Genomic DNA, 21,473 nt, shown 5'->3' on the forward strand with positions numbered 1-21,473 from the left:
ATCAGCAAAAGGAATGTTAATATGCAATTTTTTAAATATCTCAAGAAATTTACCAAATTGTGCATCTAATTTAGCTTTCTTCATTGCTGCAGGAAAATGTGGAGGGATAACAATTTTATTCTGTGCAATAGGTGTAGATGTAGAGTTAGAAAACTTACCTCCTCGATTTTTCACCTCATCCTCACCGTGCTTGGTCTTTTCCTCATTAGACCCGAGTGTTTTTCCACTAGGAAATTCCACCGCCTTCACATGTTCTCTTGGGTTAGTTTCCGTGTTGCTTGGTAAAGTTCCTTGCTCCCTATTAGAAATCAGCTTAGCCAATTGTCCAATTTGATTCTCTAACCCCTTTATGGATGCATCTTGGTTCTGAAATCTCGTCTCTGTTGCAGAAATAAATTTAGTCATCATTTGCTCTAAATTGGACTTTTCCTCCCGAGACGGTTCTGGCTTGAATCCTTGGTGCATCACATATGGTGGACCTCTTTGTTGGCGATGTTGGTTGTTTTGACCTCCCTGTGAAAAGTTTGGGTGATTCCTCCATCCCGGATTATATGTGTTCGAGTAAGGGTCATTTCTAGGACGGTTCTGGAATCCCACTTGTTTTACCGGTGCTCCCTCAGGCACATAGAATGGATTTCCATCTTGGCAATCCTGCACATCATGCTCACCCCCACACTTATCACAGAAAATTTCTTGCAGACGCGTAGCCGACCCACTCATGCTCATCCCATCAATCTTTCTATTCAAAGCCTCTAACTGTGCTGAAACCGCCGACAAATCATTAACTTGATTAACTCCAGCACCTCGTCTCTGCCTACCAGACTGAGGATGATAGCTACTAGCAGCCATCTCCTCCAATAACTCATATCCTTCCTCTGCCGTCTTTCTCAGTAAGTTACCACAGGCAGCAGCATCTATCATAGTACGGTTAGGAGTAAGCAGACCGTAGTAGAAAGTTTGAACAACTAACCCAAGAGGCAGCTCATGGTGTGGACATCTCCTCAACAAGTCCTTGTAGCGCTCCCATGCCTCGTAAAGTGACTCTTGCTCATATTGAGCAAAAGTAGTAATGTCGGCTCTGAGCTTCATAGTCTTCGACGGAGGAAAGTACTTGATCAGGAACGCCTTTGCCATATCTTCCCATGTAGTAATAGACCCTACAGGCAAACAGTTTAACCACGACTTAGCTTTATCTCTCAGTGAAAATGGAAATAAACGAAAACGAACAGCGTCATCAGACACGCCATTAAACTTAAAAGTATCACAAATTTCAAGAAAGTCAGCTATATGAGAATTAGGGTCGTCAAGTGCACTTCCCCCAAATTGGACAGTGTTCTGAATCATCTGAATGATAGCTGGCTTGATCTCAAACTGATTAGCTCGGATGACTGGTCTTACGATGCTTGGACGTGCTCCATCAAGAGACGGCTGTGCATAATCCAACATCGGTATACGCCTTGGCTCCTCTCTTTGTTGATCGCCTTCCATTCTTTCCTTCGCTCTTTGCTGCTGTAGTCGACGTCTAGCTGTGCGTTCGATCTTGGGGTCAAAAGGCTCAAGCTTAAACTCGAGTGATCTTCGCATGCACCACAAGAAAAATCTGCAACACAATGAGAGTATCAAATAACAATAAAATAAATAATACTAAAGAATTTAAATGAAAAATAAAAAATTGTGAATCAACAGTCCCCGGCAACGGCGCCAAAAACTTGATCGAGCAAAACTTGCACAGTGAATAATCCCAAAATTTATTTTATAAATGGAAGCTCAATTTAAATATCGCAAGTGCACGATAGTCAAGTTATAATAAACGTAAGTGAATACGAGTATCGTTCCACAAGGACTGCGTTACACTATTTTTTATTTTCAAGTAAAATTTCTTTAGCAACGATAAATTTAGTTGATGATTAAACTAATGTAAAGTAAACAATTAAAATAATTAAATTGCAAAGAAAACATGTTCAAGAACGCAATGATTAATTTGGATTAAATCAAATGAGAAATGAATTGGTTGGGAATTATCAGTTCACCTACCACTCGTGTTTAAATAATTACACTCGACTTTTACTCGTGCGTTCGACGGAATTCCCTAGACTAATTAATATACTCTGTCGAGCTATATTAATACGAATAAAAAACATGCAGTACTCAAGTGTCCTCAAATATTTAACAGTTCAAGATTGCATTACATTCTATGGAATCCACTAGCTTTCATTCGGGTGAACTATCACTATCGACACGTACCCAATTCCGTATATCTACTAAAATTTTAAATCCGTGGTTTATACTATTTGATCCTATTGTTAACTATTCTATCGAACTCATCAACAACATGAAATAATCAAAGGAAGTTAGCTAGGCTTCGATTGAAACACGAAAGAATAATAGCATAAACAATTCACTAATGAAAACGTCGAGAAATAATGTTAAACACCGAGTACGGGGTAGGATCCCCTCAAATCCCAACAAATCTAGAGTTTAGCTACTGAAATTCATGATAAAAACCAACAATCAATGTAAGAAATAAAATACTGAATAATGAAAATACTAAAGATGACGATGGATGACGGCCACGACGCGTGGAAATCTCGAGGTCTTCGAAATCTCCTTTGCTCCTAGCCTCCTCTCCAAGAAAAATGATGAAAAGTCTGATAAAACAAAAAACGGCTGCTGTTCTCCTGTGTTAGGTTATGGTGTAGGATAGAGTCCCTAGAAATTTGGAAACAAATCTTTCTCAATCTCGCTTCTCGCTAGGGCGGTATATTTTGACCGCCCTAGCGAGAGGTCCTCAAATAAGCTTCCTCGAGCATGTCCCTGGTTTCGCTGGGTGACCGCCCTAGCGAGACACTTGCGCAAAATAATCCTCGGCCAGACCACAATGCTCGCTGGGGCGGTCACTTTTGACCGCCCTAGCGAATCCTCTTCGACATTATGCCAAAGTTTCTCCCACTCTTTGGTTCAATTCCTACAAAATCACCACAAAATACACGAGGTCAGTCAAATGCTAAATAATGCTAAAAAGATGCAAAATTAAACTAAACAAACTAATATGATGCATGAATGCGACTCAAAACCAACACTAAAAACACGTAAAAACGAGTCCTATCAATTATCAAACTTGAGTTCTGACGTTTTTGTTATCAAAGTGTTGATAAGTAAGAATGGAGCAATTGGGGTATGCTCAAATAAGGACATGTTTAGTTCGAATCACATGGAGATGTGAACCCACGGCCAGTTGTATCAATGAACCATTGAGGGCCACACAAGTACTAGCTTTCTAGATCCCGTTGAGAAGAGAAATAGTTCAATATGTTGAACGGCTTATAAATGAGTTTATAAGCGTAAGAAAAAATTAGAAGTATGACTTCTATAAAGGAGAAAATAGTTCAATGTGTTGAACGGCTTATAAATGAGTTTATAAACGTTAAGAAAAATAGAATTATGACTTCTATGAGAGAAATGTAATTTTTAATTTATGAATGTGTTCCTAAATTAAAAGTTGGCCAAGTGAATAATGTATTTGAAAATTGTGATTTTCATAAACATTATTATGAACTAAATTACATTAATTCAAGTGTTGAATTAATTAAACACTAGTGGACCTAGTAGAGTCCAAATAATTAAATTAATTCAAGTGTTGAATTAATTAAATCATATTGAGTCTTGTAGAGCTCAATTTAAATAAATTATTTAACTAGTGGACCTGAGTAAATTCAAGTAATTTTTAATTAATCTCAAAAATGTTTGAGATAATTAAATTAAGTCCATGGGTTTTTAATTTGTTAAAAACCATATAATATATGCATAAATGGGAGGTGAAGAGTTGGAGACTACTTTTTGGGTTACCAAGGCTTGGCATGCAAAAGTTGGTCTCTACTTTTTCACAAACAAAGACAACTCATTCACTATTCCCTCCCCACAAGCATGGCCGAGATTTCCCTCAACATTCTCTCCAAAAAAAATTTTTTTCTTCTTCAAGTGTTGAGGAAGAAATATTCTTCTCCTTGAAAAATCCTCTTAATTTTCTAGTGCAAATTAAGAGGGGATCTACCTAGTTGGTGGTGGGCTTAATAGTTGAGCAAGGAGTGCTCAAAGGAAGCTTGAAGATAGTTTCTACCATTGAAAAGCTAAGGTGTTTACACCTTAGCTGGAGCCATACATCAATCCTTTTGATTGATAAGTAAATTCTAAAACACCCTATGTATGTTTTTGGTGTTTGTTGTATTTGCTACACAAAATGATATGAGATGGCCGAAATTCTTGATGAAAAATCAATATTTTAACTTCCGTTGCGCTTCCAATCACCGTAACCGATCCCTTTCAGTTGGATTGACAAGGTGTTGCACGTCACATCTGAGCTCTTTCAAAACATTAGTTTAGGAATTTCACGAGGTTAAAGTATTTGATTGCAGTAATTTTATTCAGTAGTGATTGATTCTTTTTAATGCATGTGATTGAGTAATTTAAAAAATAGCTTTCGAAAAAAAATTATTATCGTATTTTGGCACTAGATATTACAGCTTCATTTCCATAAACCAGGCCGAAAGGTGTTTCCTTGCTGCCAATCTTCAGAGTGGTCCTGTATGACCATAGCACGCTCGAGAGCTCTTCCACCCAATATACTTTATTTTATGTCACGCACGAGAGCTATTCCACCCAAGTTGCTTTTGCATTCCCAAGTTTGGCTTTAAGACTTTGTATTAGAGATCTGTTGGTGACCTCTACATACATGTTGCTTTGAGGGTAAGCAATGGAAGTGAAGTCTTGCTGAATTTTCATTTCTTTGCACCAAGATTGGAACCAACTCCCTTGAAACTGTCTTCCATTATCTTATATCAAGTTTCTTGGCACCCAAAATCTGTAGACAATATCCTTCCAGAGAAATTTGAGGACCTAATTCTCAGTAATTTTTGACAAATCTGCGGCCTCCGTCCATTTCAAAAAATAGTAAATAGTTACGAGCAAGAATTTTTCTGAGCCGAGGCCCCAGGGAAAGGTCCCACTCTGTCGATTCCTCATTTGTCAAACAGGCAAGCTGCCGCTATAACTTTCATCATTGTGGATTATTGATGTTTGAGTTTAACATGTTGTTGGAAGCTGCTGCACTAAATTACATAGGATCGGGCGTCTTTCATCACAATTGACCAGAAATATCCTGTTAAGAGTGCTTTCCGTACAAATAAATGAGCTCCCAAGTTATTTCGACAACAGCCTTCAAGAATTTCTCTTAGTACGCAATTGGATTGTTTGGGATCCAAAAATTTTAGAAGAGGTTGAGAGAGTGACCTCTTGTATAGATCTCCTTCAGTAAGTATAAATCGAAGGCTTCGCTTCTCTGTTAGTATGCCTTTCTTGGATCTTGAGGGAAAAGCTATGACGGAAAATAGCCACACTCATAAAAATTTAAACGAGTTAATAAAGATTTATAAAATTCATCCAAACACTAAATAAAAATAACTACAATTACACAAAATCTTAAAATGTAATCAATCTCCTAGTTTTCTGTTTTAAAAGAGAAATTCAAGCATAATACCAAAAGTTTGACAACTCAACAACGTAAAACTCAAAGTCATTTAAAAATATTGCTAAAAACCATGTCTCATAATCATATTATGGGGATCGAAGAATACAAGGTCCTATGCTTTTCACGTGCACCCCCATCTCAGCTTACTCAGTCTTCAGCGCCTCCAGTCTCCTCAACCATAATATAACCTGCATCAATAATACCTAGTGAATCTAACGACTCAACACACCTGAACTGTTATAACAAATACATATACATATAGTGCAATAGTGAGAAGCATTGTAAGCAAAAAAACTTTCATGATCTTCAAAATCATGAACATAAACGTAAACATATTCATATCAAATCATGTCATATCGTATCATCATATACGTATTCTTTTCCTTAATTGAATTCAGATCATTATTTGTGACTTTTGTATCAGCTCTAATTCAATGGATCCATTTACGTATAACCGCGGTACCCGGTGGCGGGGACATCAGCGACAGTTTTACTCATCCACTGAGCCTTGGCCTTACATGTTCGTGTTCTTGTTCGTATAAGTCACAACCGATTCCCCTACTTCAAAACATGTCATCATATTCATTATTTGTAAAATTCATGCATATACATATATTTCCTTAAAACAAAGCATGCAACATGTTACTAACATCAACGTAAAAATCCATGTTCCATCTCAACTTAGAAATTTTAAATATGCAATTTTCAGTTATCAAAACACTACCAGAAATGCTAAATTTACCCGCTCAAACTTATGGAACTCCTTAAACATACTTCTATTCATTTCCTTAAACGTATCCCGTACCTCTGCATTAACCTTTGTATTTCATTTCAGGGCTTAGATCGGATTCCCGTTTAACCGGAATTAACCCGAGACTTGATCAAATTTAACCATAGTTCAACGACTCCTAACCAAACCCCGTGTGACTCAACTTAAACCATTTATAACCACAGACATGTCGGTGTAACTTACTGAAACCCTCAAAACGAGCAATATCAAAAAATCTCGAAAAATACATGTACTGTACTAGCGCCTAGGCGCTGGCAGCATAGCACTACAACGCTGGGTAAGCGCCTAGGCGCCATGTACCAGAGCCATGGCGCCGCGCCCCTTCAGGAGAAATCCCAAAATTTATTTTTGAAGCCAAACTCTATACCACGCCCAGCCAACCCCAACCACGCTCGAACCAACCTCTCATAGACCACAACCAAACCTTCATGTACTGCCCTAGCCATGACCCTCAACCCATGCTCTCGAATACAAGAAACCCAACCGAACATCTCAAAACCGAGCCCTATCCACGTCTAGCTTCCTCGATTTTATCCTAGCCCGAAACTAGTTATGCTCGAGCCACTCCAAGTCATGTCTCAGACCCACTAGGGTCTACTCCACGTCCCGGAACAGCCCTTGCACCATTGCACCCCTTTTGAAAAAACCGATCAAACCATAAAACCTAACCCGAAACATGTATGTCCGATCGATCCTTTCATGAACATGATCCCGCTTCAATCTCGACCTCTATAAACCAACAATAAGACGTAATTGAGTACCCTACCAATCGTTCCAGGCAGTCTCTTCAACAAAAGCTAAAAACGTGAGAAGCGTGATAACAAGAATGCGTACTTATGTATAGAATTCACGTAAAGCCAATGCGTAACACCATAACCACAATATATCATGCAAATACATTTCAAAACAATATTATGATGTGATCAATGTGAAAAGAAGGGAATCAGGCATGCCTTGCGTATTTAAGCTCGAAAACCTTTGTACAATCGAATAGAACGGACAACGGAGGGACGGGGAAGAGTTCTTTTGAAAAACCTTGAGAAAAGTTTGAGCATGGAGCTTCAGAAACTTTTGAAAATATGCTGCTGGAGGTGGAGAGGGCGGCCGAGAACGAGTTAAGGTGATTAGGGTTTTGGGAGGGTAGGGTTTTATATAAAACAAGTGCATAATGGGTCATGATTAAAATTAATGTGGATAAGTAGGATTTTAGGCCTAAACTATATTAAAATAGGCCCATTAAGCCCAATTACACCCTCGTAAAATATTTCATTTAAATTAATTTTCAAAAATATTAACCAAACACTCAAAAGTCTTTTGTTTTGTTAGATATTGTCTATCAGTTAAATATACGGTTCAATGTGTCAAAATACTGCAAAAGCCAATTTTAATAATTTTCATATCAATTACATCATCTATTAAAGAATTAAAATAATCATTTAAGAAAATATTTTTCCTTAACTGTCCCCGGTCTTCGTTCCTCGTTCGAGCGTGAAATACTGCTGAAGGCCCTATAACATGCAAGCTTAATGAAGCATGTCATAAAAACACATATTCATGTCGCAGTCATGCATTTAATTCATTAAAATAATTTAACTAAAATACATATGAAATTTGATAACTTGCATTTATATAGTTCACGTGGACTTTCAAATTTTCGAGACTTTACATGAAGAGTCCGATATTGGACTCAATTCAACATGGACCATGACCTCCCTTGATTTCCAACAATGGAATGAGCTGGCCATTTTAGCAAGGGTGTCATCCTTATCATTATCTTTTCGGAGATTTGATAAAATGCAAGCTCAGTTAATAGCTCTTTTATTGCCTCAACTACCTTAATGTATTCCATCAGCTTCTCATTTTTGATGTCATAAAATCCATTTACTTGTTGGGCTACCAACTGAGAATCAAAAAAATGTGCACCCGGGCGGCTCCGACCTCTCGTGCTTCCCTTAGGCCGGCTAAGACTAATTTGTACTCTTCTTCATTGTTAGAAGCCCTGAAGTCAAACCTTATGGCAAACTTTACCTCATCTACCTTTGGAGAGATCAATAAAACTCCTACTCTGCTACCTTCATTGTTTGACGAGCCATCCACATATACCTAGCACAAATCTTACACTTCAATATGCAAAATTTCAGTCAATAAATCAACCAAGGCTTGTACTTTGATGGTTGTCATTTATCCATACTATATATATCATATCCCCCAGTTCATTGGTCCACTTAACCAACCGTCATGAGATATCTGTATGAGTCACTATCCTCTCAAGAGGTCATTTGGTAATGACCATAATTGGATGGGATACGAATATGGCCTTATCTCCGAGACATTGTGACCAAAGCCAAGGTTAGTTTTTCTGTCACCATGTATCTGAGCTCAGCGCCTTTGAGTGCGTGGGAGATGTAATACACGGGGTTCTATTCTCTGACCTCTTGATGGGTTGGGACCAAACTCACAGCCACTTCGGTGGCTGAGAGATAGACGTATATATGCTCTCTTGGAACTGGCTTTGCTAATATTGAAAGCTCGGATAAGTGCTTCTTTAACTTCTCAACTGCTTTCCTACATTCTTCATCCCATTCAAATTTCTTAGGTGTTCGGAGAAAGCAGAATAAGTGTAAACTGCGATGCGCAGCCCTTGATATAAATTGTGATAAAGCGGCAATCTTTCCAGAAAGCTTTTAAACCTCTTGGAAATTCCCAGGAGGTGACATAGACTGAATGACGTTTACTTTCTCAGGGTTGGCCTCAATTCCTCATTTTGTTACCATATAGCCTAGAAATTTATGGTCTTTACCTTGAAAACGCATTTCTATGGATTCAGATTTAAAACATAGGACCTCATAGTGGCAAAGGTATCTTGGAGGTCGGCTATGAGGTCAGCCGAGCTCTTGGACTTCACCAAAATGTCAATCACGTAGACCTCCACATTCCGACCAACTTGAGCTGTGAAAACCTTGTCCATGAGTATTTGATACGTAGCTCCCGCATTTTTTAATCCGAACGGAATTACCACATAACAAAATGTCCCTTCGGAGCTGATAAAACTTACTTTATCTTGATCTTCTTCTGGCAGTGGGATCTGATGATATCCCTGATAGGCATCTATCAGGAACAAGTATTGATGGCCTGCATTGGAGTCAACTAGTTGATCAATTCTTTGCAAGGATAACAATATTTTGGGAATTCCTTTTTGAAATCCCTGAAATCAACACACATCCTCCATCTTCCCGAACTCTTGTGAACCAGGACAAAATTCGATAAACATGTTGGGAAAAGGACCTCCCTTATATGTCCATCCCTAAACTGCTCATCTTCGTTTGTTTGGACAGAACCCTCAAAGTTCTTGTTCGGACCAAGCAAGGACATCCAAGCTTGTGTTTAGACAGGTCATCAGATCACTTTTAGTTTGGAGGTCTAGGTCGGCTGCGACATTGATGTTTTGTTAGATTCCTATCTCAACTACCTACGGTTCTTCTTCTGTTGAGAGCTGGGCCTCCTTTTTAGGGATCATCCTTTGCTGGCCCGCTTCAATCATCCCTACTTCCTACTGAGATATCTTTACTTCCACTTTCACCTCATCCACATAACAGCGACATGATTACTTCTGATCTCCGCACACGACTCCTACCTCCTTCCCTACAAGAAACTTCAACTTTTGATGGTAGGTGGAGCTCATAGCTTGGAATTAAGCTAGGACACATTATGTTGTATAAAGAAGGATCATCCACCACAGTAAAACATGTCATTTTTGTGATGTGGTGCGTCCTCTTCTCGAAATATAAGGGGAGCGTTATTTGTCCTAATGGATGTACAGAATGTCCAATGAACCCGAATAGAGCTGTAGAGACAAGGTCAAACCCGAATCCCTCCACCTTCATTTAATCGAGGTTCTTCATGAAGAGAATATTAACTGAGCTTCCCGTGTCAACTAATATTTTCGCCACGTCATAATCGGAGACAATGAGGGTTACTAACAAAGTGTCATTGTGGGGTGCCACAACAACTTTCAAGTCTTCTGGTCCCAAGGTGATAGTATCATCGGACTTAGAAACAAGTTCTAATCCAAGATTTTCCAATCTCCTCCCATGAGCTTTCCTGGCTCCATCTGAATCTTCTTCGGTTGAACCTCTTGATATCATATGTATTATAATTTGGGTCGGGTTGTTGGTTATTTGTTCGACCCAAGGTTTTTACCCTGATTAGGTCGATTTTCCCTTGATGGTGCTGTTCGAGTAGGTGCCCGTCGAGCCAAGTGTTCACAATGAAACTCTATGTATGAACAATCTTTATTTTAATAATATTTGAAATTATTATTTTGGCACTTCTTTATCTGTATACCTATGTTAGTTGCATAGATAAAGTTCTTGAATATATAAATAGTAGAAAGAATATGAGATGCTCATATGATGTGTAAAGGGCCCTGAAACTCCTTGCTTGAAAATTTGCGGAAAATAAAAAATTTTTCTTTTTAAAAGAACTTAAGTGGCCTCAAGTGCCACTACTGCCGACCCAAGCTGGCTCACTGGTCCCCGCCCTCGGCCCTGGCCTCATCAGTACCTACAACAATCAAGTCTAGTGAGCCTAAAGACTCAGCATGCATATATCGCAAGTAACGAGTAAAATCTGAATTAAAATATGCATGGGATAAAATATCATGTCATGAGGCATGCTGAAAATAATCTGTACTGAGCAATTATAATACGTGCACAACTGAACTGAAAATCACTGTAAAAATATTTGCTCCTTGGAGCCTGTACTGAAATATCTGGTAAAATTTTCTGTTGAGATTATGTTTTACGCCTGTGGCCACTGCACTAAGCTGAACTGATCGGTAACTGGCTACCAGGGAGGTTGAAACTGAACTGAGCTGGCCGGTCACTGGCGACCGGGTGGTACCATATTGAACTGATCGGTCACTAGCGACCGTATAAAATAACACTCCCACATAGTGAATGAACCACAAGCCATATCGCATAAATCTCAAAAATAATCATTTCCTATTTAATGCACGTAAAATAATTAACTGGCGTAATGAAAATTCCTGTAATTTTACCAACTGGATTGGATTGGATCGTCCCCAGGCTCGCTGCAACCTAACTGTGCTATGAAAAATATGCAATAGCTTAAACTTGACCAACTATGCAATTTACGTTCAAAAGATGCGACTATGACGCCTAATGACTTCGCATTTAATCATGACTCCGAGCCAACCTGAACTGGCACCAAACCGACGTATAGTCATGATTAAAATACGCTGAAAAATCATAAAATAATGCTCCTAAAATGATAGGGTCGAAATCTAAGTGGAATGGAGGCCAAAACACGAAACGCTCTTTCGAGAGTCAATTTGGCACATTGCAACGTAAATTCTCGTACGACTTCAAAAATAATCCGAATCACAAACGGTCAAAAACATGACCTTCCCAACTCAATGAGGCACTGTCCAGTCCAAGGCCATGGGCTAAAAGCCAACCAAGAACTCAAACGATCCTTCTAAACAACACAGCAACTTGCTGTAAATTTCCAGCAGCTGCGCACCCGTGTAACTTGTGTTGTTTTCGAGACTACCGGCCATTGGGGCATGAACCACCGACCAAAGACTCTTACCAACATCCCAAGGAATGATATGAACCATGTCTAAGGGCCCTAGGCTAGCCACAATCCGCATCATACCAAAACTCAACCGAAGGGTCTAACCGAGAGCCAACGTGCATGCGTGTGTAGTGTTTTGCTTAGATCGATGTCTTGCGTCGTTCCAGTGGCCATTTGATTGACCATGGCATGATCTAGACATCTAGGAGCATGATATGAACCGTGGCTAAGGGCCATAGGCCAAACAAGATCCATACCAAGCAACCAAAAGAAACGAACCAAAAGCTGTCCAACCGAAGTAGCCGAAGGGGTATAGGGGCTGTTGTGATGTTTTTATTAAAAACCGATGAGACATGGACCAAGCCACCAAAAGGGCAACTTAGTCACGTCTTAGACATGCTAGGGGAGTGATCCAACCATGGCTAAGAGCCTTTAGGGCAGCCAAGATCAGATCCAACCCCTTGACATAAAAACTGAAATTTTCGAACTCAAAAAGGGACACAAATGGTGTTGCTGCCATTTCTTACTTTCCAGCGAGCATGGGCTGAAACCGATGGACAAATGTGGTCCTAATGCATCCTATTACATGTTTATAAGTCTCCTTGGGAGCCTGGAGTCAATCCAATACCTGAAACTCACAAACCAAAAGAAACCGTGAAGCTTTCCAAGGAAAATCGAAAATTCTGCATGTGTTGTTTCAAAATGTTTTGACATGGATCTCGATTTTTACTTGAATAAACATGATCATGTACTGAAAAATAAATGATAATATGACTTGATTGAGGTTTAGAAAGAATCTAGACATGCCTGGTTTCGTTTCGAAATAAAACGAACGAAACGACGACGACGCGGCACGGAGGAGATGGAGCGCTTCTCTTGTTTTCTTTACTCTAGATTTTTCTTGCCTTTCTCCCTAGCTATGGCTCCCGATTTTTCTACTGAAAAGGGGTCTGATTTCAATCTGAATTTTCGAAAAGGAGAGGGGGGGAAAAATGGTTAGGAGGGTGAGGGAAGTGGGTGCAATATATAAGGAAAGAATCAAGACCAAGTCTTCTCATTTTGAATTTTGAATTATGGTTTGATATCAAATCTATGTTGGGTGTTTCTAGAATGGTGATGGCCGATTATTGCTTATTTTCTAGTCTAGGATATGTCCATTTATTTAATTAAATTGTTCTCCCAAAAATCCTAGAATTATCCTACTAATTACATGCAAAGAATTGGTCAAAGTTGATGAGTTGGAAAATGAGTCTTCTAGCAACTAAGGGTGGCCGAAAATGCATGATAAAATAAAGGGGAAATGTTGTTTATTTACTAAATTAATAACTCTTAAAAAGCCTCACTAATCCCTTAAATAATTTAGTGAGCTAACCCCTTAATTAAATAACTTAAATGAGTTCATTTCTTAATCACCTCAAATAATTAAATTAAATCCTCAAACCTCCCTTACTAACTTAAATGAACTTACTTGCTAGCTAAATTAACTTCTGAAAATATTTTCTGGATCTTAAACTCTATCTCAAAACTCCAACTCCGGTCCGGCCTCACTGAAATAACTGAAACGCTAAAATCATACTACTGAACTGAAAAAAATAAATAATTAACTTCAAACAAATGCATTTAAAATAATTATGCAATGAAGTCAATTAAATTTAAAAATCTAGAATTATGCATGGCTTATACGTCTACTGATTTACGGGTTCTACAATCCTTCCCCCCTTAAAAGAAATTTCGTCCTCGAAATTAGAACTCACCGAATAACTCGGGGTAACGCTCCCTCATCTCTTACTCAGACTACCACGTAGCTTCCTCCTCAGAATGGTTAAGCCATTTGACTTTGACTCGCTTAACAAGCTTGTTCCGAAGCTTCTTCTCCTGCCTCTCTAGGATCTGCACGGGTCTCTCCTCATAAGATAAGTTCGGAGTAAGCTGCAACGGCTCGAAATTCAGCACATGCGAAGGATTTGCCATATACTTCCTCAGCATGGAGACGTGGAACACATTGTGTACTCCGGCCAGATTCGGCGGAAGAGCCACACGATACGCTAGCGTCCCAACTCTGTCGAGGATCTCAAACGGTCCAATGAATCTCGGAATGAGCTTCCCTTTCTTCCCAAATCTCATGACACCCTTCATAGGTGCCACTTTCACGAAAACATGATCGCCCACTGCAAACTCTAAGTCTCTCCTCCGCTGATCGGCATAACTCTTCTGTCGGCTCTGAGCAGTCCTCATCCTATCACGGATCTTGACTACTACATCTGCTGCCTGCTGAACAATCTCTGGACCCAACTCTGCTCTCTCTCCTACTTCATCCCAATGAACAGGAGATCTACACTTGTGGCCATACAGTGCTTCATACGGAGCCATACCTATAGACGACTGAAAACTGTTGTTATAGGTGAACTCTACCAATGGTAAGTTCGACTCCCAACTCCCAGAGAAATCAATGACGCAAGCACGGAGATGATCCTCTAATATCTGAATAACTCGCTCCGACTGTCCATCTGTCTGCGGATGGAAAGCTGTGCTAGACAGCAACTTCGTACCCATAGTCGAATGCAAACTCTTCCAAAACGAGGAAGTAAATCTGGGATCTCTGTCGGATACGATTGAAACTGGAATACCATGGAGTCGGACTATCTCTCGGATATACAGCTCTGCATACTGAACTATGGTGAAAGTCGTCTTAATAGGCAAGAAGTGCGCTGATTTGGTAAGACGATCTACAATCACCCAGATAGCATTCGATCCTCTGGCTGACCTCGGCAATCCGGTCACAAAGTTCATGGTAATGTTCTCCCACTTCCACTCAGGAATAGGAAAAGGCTTGAGCAAACCTGCTGGTCTCTGATGCTCGGCCTTCACTAACTGATAGGTCAGACACTCGGACACAAACCTTCTGATGTCCTTCTTCATCCCTAGCCACCAATACAATAGCTGCAGATCTTTGTACATCTTCGTACTCCCAGGGTGAATGGAGCACGGGGACGTATGGGCCTCTGATAAGATGTCTGCTCGGATAGAATCACTGCTAGGAACCCATATCCTATCTCGGTATCTCACAATACCGCCGCTGACTGAATACAAAACATTGCCCTTGGCTTCATCTCTCTTCTTCCACTGTGCCAACTGCTCATCTGCTGCCTGACCGCTGCGAATACGGTCAATAAGAGAGGACTGGATAGTCAAGGTAGATAAACGAGGAACTCTACCTCGAGGATAAGTCTCAAGATCAAACCTCTGCATCTCAATCAGAAGAGGTTTCTGCATCGTCAAATGAGCCATCACTGCGACTTTCCTGCTCAGTGCATCTGCAACTACATTAGCCTTACCCGGGTGGTAGCTAATGTCACAGTCGTAATCTTTCACTAGCTCCAACAAACGCTTCTGACGCATGTTCAGCTCCTTCTGCGTAAAGAAATACTTGAGGCTCTTGTGGTCGGTAAAGATCTGGCACTTCTCCCCATAAAAATATTGCCTCCAAATCTTCAAGGCAAAAACTACTGCGGCCAACTCTAGATCATGGGTGAGGTAGTTCTTCTAGTGGATTTTCAGCTGTCGAGAAGCATACGCTATCACTCTCCCATGCTGCATCAAAACTGCACCTAAACCAAGCTTCGAAGCATCGGTATAAAGGACAAACTCACCGGATCCTGACGGTACAGCCAAAACGGGTGTTGAGATAAGAGCTTGCTTCAAAGTATCGAAGCTCTTCTGACACTCCTCGCTCCACACAAACTTCACATTTTTCTTTGTCAGTGCTGTGAGTGGAACGGCGATGGATGAGAATCCCTGAATGAACTTCCTGTAATATCCTGCCAACCCAAGAAAATTGCGGATCTCGGATGCATTCTGAGGCACAACCCAATCTCTGACTGCTGCAACTTTTGCGGGGTCTACCTCAATACCACTGCTGGAGACAATGTGGCCCAAGAACGCCACCTTCTCTAACCAGAATTCGCATTTACTGAACTTTGCAAATAATTTGTGCTTCTGCAATGTCTGCAACACTGTGGTCAGATGTCTGCTGAGAATTCCTTCGGGCGCATCTTCATGAATCGCTCATAAACAGCCTCGGGCCCTGTCGGCCTGGCTGCGGCATCGGCTACGGCTGCGGCATTGTTCCCCGCAAACTGTGCGAAGAACTGTGCTTGACTTGGGGCAATTTTGGGATGGGTGACCCCCTGGGAAATTTCCTAGGGTGCGTGTGAGTGAGGACATAAGCACGCTGGAAAGACCCGTCTTTATACAGTGAGGACAGTCGTCGAATCTGGGGCGTTACATTGTGTATCCCGGTCAGATTCGGCGTTAAGGCTACACGATAAGATAATGTCCTAACTCTGTCAAGAATCTCGAACGGTCGAATAAATCTCGGGCTGAGTTTTCCTCTTTTCCCAAATCTCATAACACCCTTCAGGGGTACTATCTTCACAAAAACGTGATCGCCTACGGCAGACTCGAGATCTCTCCTCCTCTTATCAGCATAACTCTTTTGGCGACTCTGGGCGGTCTTCATTCTGTCTCGAATCTTGACCACCATATCTGCAGTTTCTTGAACTATCTATGGACCAAGTTCTGCTCTTTCACCGACTTCATCATAATGAATCGGCGATCTGCACTTCCTCCCATACAATGCCTCGTAGGGAGCCATACCTATAGATGATTGAAAACTGTTGTTGTAGATAAACTCCACTATAGGTAGCTTAGATTCCCAAGTCCCCTAGAAATCGATCATACAAGCTCGCAATAAATCCTCCAAAATCTGAATCACTCGCTCAGATTGGGCATCTTTCTGCAGGTGAAAAGTTGTACTGAATAGTAACTTCGTTCCCATGGCTGCATGTAAGCTCTTCCAGAAGGACGACGTAAACCTCGGGTCCCTGTTGGACCAAATAGAAACTGGTATTCCGTGCAAACGGACTATCTCCCTTATTTAGAACTCCGCATACTGCGTCATGGAGAAAGTCGTCTTCACTGGCAAAAAGTGCGCTGACTTGGTAAGTCGATCCACTATAACCCAAATAGCGTTGAATCCTCTGACTGACCTCGGCAAACCAACAACGAATTCCATGGTAATATTCTTCCATTTCCACTCAGGAATAGGGAGTGGATTAAGCATTCCTGCTGGCCTCTGATGCTCATCCTTCACCTGTTGATAAATGAGGCATTCGGACACAAATCTACGGATGTCTCGCTTCATCCCTGGCCACCAATACAAAGTTTGCAGTTCCTTGTACGTTTTGGTGCCTCCTGGGTGAATGGAATACGGTGATGCATGTGCCTCCGTCAGAATATCCTCCCCGATCGAAACAACACTAGGCACCCACATTCTACCTCTGTATCTCACAATACCATCAGACACTATGTAGAGTACACTGCCATTGGCCTCATCTTTCAGCCTCCATTTCTGCTACTACTCATCTGAAGGCTGTCCTCTACGAATCCGGTCTAGCAAATCAGACTTGACTGTCAGATTAGATAGTCTGGGAGCTCTGCCCTTGGAATAAACCTCTAACCCAAACCTCTGAATCTCAGACTGAAGAGGTTTCTGCACTGACAACTGTGTTACAACTGCCACTTTTCTGCTCAAGGCGTCTGCGACAACATTAGCTTTTCCCGGATGGTAGCTAATTTCACAATCGTAGTCTTTTACTAACTCCAACCACCGTCTTTGTCTCATATTCAGCTCTTTCTGCATGAAGAAATACTTGAGACTCTTGTGATCAGTAAATATCTGACATTTCTCGCCGTACAAATAGTGTCTCCAAATCTTCAATGCAAAGACAACGACGGCTAATTCTAAATCATGAGTCGGATAATTCTTCTCATGCACCTTCAACTGTCTGGAAGCATAACCTATCACCTGACCATGCTGCATCAACACTGCGCCTAACCCGATCTTAGATGCATCGGTGTATAGCACAAAATCTCCTTGCCCAGATGGCATGGCTAACACTGGTGCTGAAATAAGAGCTTGCTTCAAAGTATCGAAACTCTTCTGGCACCCGCCACTCCACATGAACTTAGCATTCTTCTTGGTCAGTGAAGTGAGCGGCACTGCTATCAACAAAAACCCCTGAATAAACTTACGGTAGTAACCGGCTAAACCCAGAAAGCTGCGGATCTCTGATGCATTCTTTGGCTCAACCCATTCCTGGACTGCTGCTACCTTAGCTGGATCCACCTCAATACCACCGCTAGATATTATATGGCCCAAAAATGCTACCTTCTCCAACCAAAATTCACACTTACTGAATTTTGCGAATAACTTATGACTCTGCAAAACCTGCAAAACTATACTCAAGTGCTGATTGTGCTCTTCATGGCTCTTGGAGTATATAAGGATGTCGTCAATGAACACTATGATGAACTGATCAAGGTAAGGCTGAAATACTCGGTTCATGAGGTCCATGAAAATTGCTGGAGCATTCGTCGCTCCGAACGGCATCACTAAGAACTCGTAATGCCCATACCTGGTCCTGAAGGCTGTCTTGTGCACATCTGCGTCTTTCACCTTTATCTGGTGATACCATGATCGAAGATCTATCTTAGAGAACATTGTAGCTCCCTGCAACTGATCGAACAAGTCTTCGATTCTAGGAAGTGGGTATTTATTCTTGATCATCAAAATTGACACCAAGAAGGAAAACAAAGGCACGGACCCCGTGTAAGGGTCTGTGTGGTGGTCCGGGTACCTGCGCTAATTGGAAACCCACGAAAATTTAATACATGTGCTGCCTATCCTTCTAAACTCAATTGTACGGGCTATGAACCAACACCTCGAGACCCATCTTAGGATGCTACAACATCGACTTAATCCTATTCAATTGCCCCAAAACGACCACGCATCGCAAGTACACAATAAACCCGTAAACACGATCTTTGACAACAAAATGGTTTTCACGACTACTCATTCTCCCAATTGCCTAACGACATGAAACGAAACATCAATAACCATCCCAACATCATTAACAATATACCTATATGCAGCAACGATCACCCGTCGATCCCGAATGAAGCCTGCAACATTAAAACTTCAAGAACGCATCAATATCATAATTTTCGAAGAAACACAGTTTCAGCAGTCCCAAGAAAAACGCCATAACACACTAAATTGTTATCCAAATATTTTGAATTTTATATCAAATCAAAGGTATCGAAAATTTTTACGTTTCTCACGTTGAAAAATTTTCCAAAGAGTCGACCGAAAAGTCGCAGTATTTAATTTGACAGCAAAATTCGAGTTTTAGATCTAAATATTATTTCAAAACCGATCCAACCATGTTTTCTCAAACTTCTTCATAACATCCACATGTTTTTCATACAATAAACATAATAATCATTACTATGACAAGATCGATGCAGAAACGAAAGAATATGCGTTCCTTTGATGTGAAAAACTCACGATACGGCGATAACGAAGCGGAGACGGAGCGAAGGTTGATCCGGGACGATGGTAGCTCGATTTTCTTGCAACAGAAACGACGAAAACTCGCTGGAAATTATAGAGGGAAGGGGCGGCTGCTCTCTAGGCTAAGAACCCTAATATTTTCTCCTCTCAAAATATTAAGAATATGAGAATAGAGTGTGTGTGTGATAAAACGTGTGTGTGTGTGCTCGGTGTGTGTGTGTGTTTAGCCAAATTAGGGGATTAGAATATTGCTTAATTAGTGATTAGTAACTAATTTAAAATATTAACTCTCTCCTAATTAATATAAAAATCTCTAAATTTAAAAAAAAGTGCACACTTGCTAAACTTTAAAAGTTTTAAAATTCTAAAATCACTCAATTAATAATTTAGCTTTAAAATGCTAAACTAAATAAATTATCTAAAATGCCCCATCCTCAACTAAAAAATAAAATATCACATTTAAAATTGCCAAAATCGTCATCGGTCTCTTTTCATCAATCCCGCATCGAGTAATCGCCTGAAATATAAAACTCGAGAAAACATTTTAACGTGCATAACAAAAACATACACAATTTAAAATAATACAATTTAATAAATCATGCATCACTAAAAAAATCATTTTAAATTTAAATAAATGATTTAACAATTAAATAAATGCATTGATTTTACGTGTACTGATTTTGGGCTCTACATAGACATTAAAGGAGTGTTGCCTGGAAGGTGCTGCATTCAGTCTATGTCTAGGAGTTCACTTTAGGCAGTGGGTAAGTCCTAGCTGAGTGGGTTTGTACAAAGAGTTGTATAAATTAAAGTCTTCTAGTGGATCCTACCCGAGGCGATAGAAGGGGTGACGTAGGAGCAGTTGAAGTCTCCGAACATCCATAAACATATTTTGTGTTTTTAACTGTCTAACTTTTCAAACTGTTTGGATCAGTTAGAGTATCCATCAGTACAGTTGTCACCATAACTGAACCGATGAATGCAAAAACTAATCTATTCATTTTCGGTTATTCAGTTTACAGAAGATAAAAGTGCTTTCTAATATAACAGTCTTCTTCACAAAGGATTACTTCTAGTTTCTTCCGCTTGGTTTTTTAACCAAACTCGATTTAATTCATCGGTGTTAATATTCTTAGAACGCGAGCTATTGCAGCTCATTGGATAATACTTTGTTTGAAGAATCCGAAAGAATGCTCAGCGAACGATCCTTCACAAACTGCTGCACAACTGATTAAGCTCTTCAAAAGACTATTAAATGAAAAATCTGTTGGGATTGATCGAATAAAGTCTGACAGAGGGACTGAATTCATCAATCAACGTCTTTCGACTTTTTTAGAAAATACAGGAATCAAGCATGAGCTCTCAGCAGCTAGAACACCTCAGCAAAATGGTGTAGCTGAGAGAAAAAATTGGACCCTTAAAGAAGCTGCTAGAACAATGCTTGCTGATTCTGATATTTCTCAAAGGTTTTGGGATGAAGCAGTTAACACTGCATGTTACACTCTGAACAGATCAATGATTAATAAGAATCATGTGAAAACACCATATGAGATCTGGCATGGAAGAAAAAGTGTGGTTTCTTATTTCAAAATATTTGGCTGCGGATATTTTATTCTTGATAATGGTATGTTTTATTTTCAGGTTTTCTACGTGTTGGCAAAATAATGATAACTCAATCTAGAAAATTCAAATGGAGGTGACTCAAACATATTTGGAATACTTGAGAAATTATCTACAACTTTGCAGAAGACATGATTGCCTAAAAGGTTCATTATGATGATCAAATTGTGCAAATATCAAAAGGAGGACAAATTTACTTTTACTATGACCAGCATATAGTAAAAAAATCATAACTATTTCAATATTTAACCAAATGAGGTGAAACAAGTAGCCACATTCATCTACAGATAATTCCCCACATGTTTGCCGTTTTGAGCAGAGTCAAATTCGGTGACTAAAGTTGTGGAACAAAGCATTGAAAGAAATGACATGGAATTGAACTTGGAGGAGACAAAGAATACTATTGCAACTACATGGCATTAATAAAAATTTTGACCATTTCTCTCATTTGGCCTATAAATAGAGGCCTTGTGCTAGCTTGAGAATCATTCTATCTCATTGTAAAATATAGTGTGAGTGTGTATCAA

The 21,473-nt window shown here is 40.1% G+C and overlaps 1 non-coding gene across 1 annotated transcript; it reads left to right on the top strand.

Annotated features, from left to right (window-relative positions):
• Nucleotides 1-979: 979 nt before the first annotated feature.
• On the top strand, nt 980-1,086 carry LOC142543994 (small nucleolar RNA R71). The gene has a single exon (XR_012819964.1). It is a non-coding gene; the product is annotated as a small nucleolar RNA R71 (small nucleolar RNA).
• The last annotated feature ends 20,387 nt before the right edge of the window (nt 1,087-21,473 follow it).

This window comes from Primulina tabacum, chromosome 4, assembly GCF_025594145.1.
Source record: "Primulina tabacum isolate GXHZ01 chromosome 4, ASM2559414v2, whole genome shotgun sequence".
NCBI classification, from domain to species: Eukaryota; Viridiplantae; Streptophyta; class Magnoliopsida; order Lamiales; family Gesneriaceae; genus Primulina; species Primulina tabacum.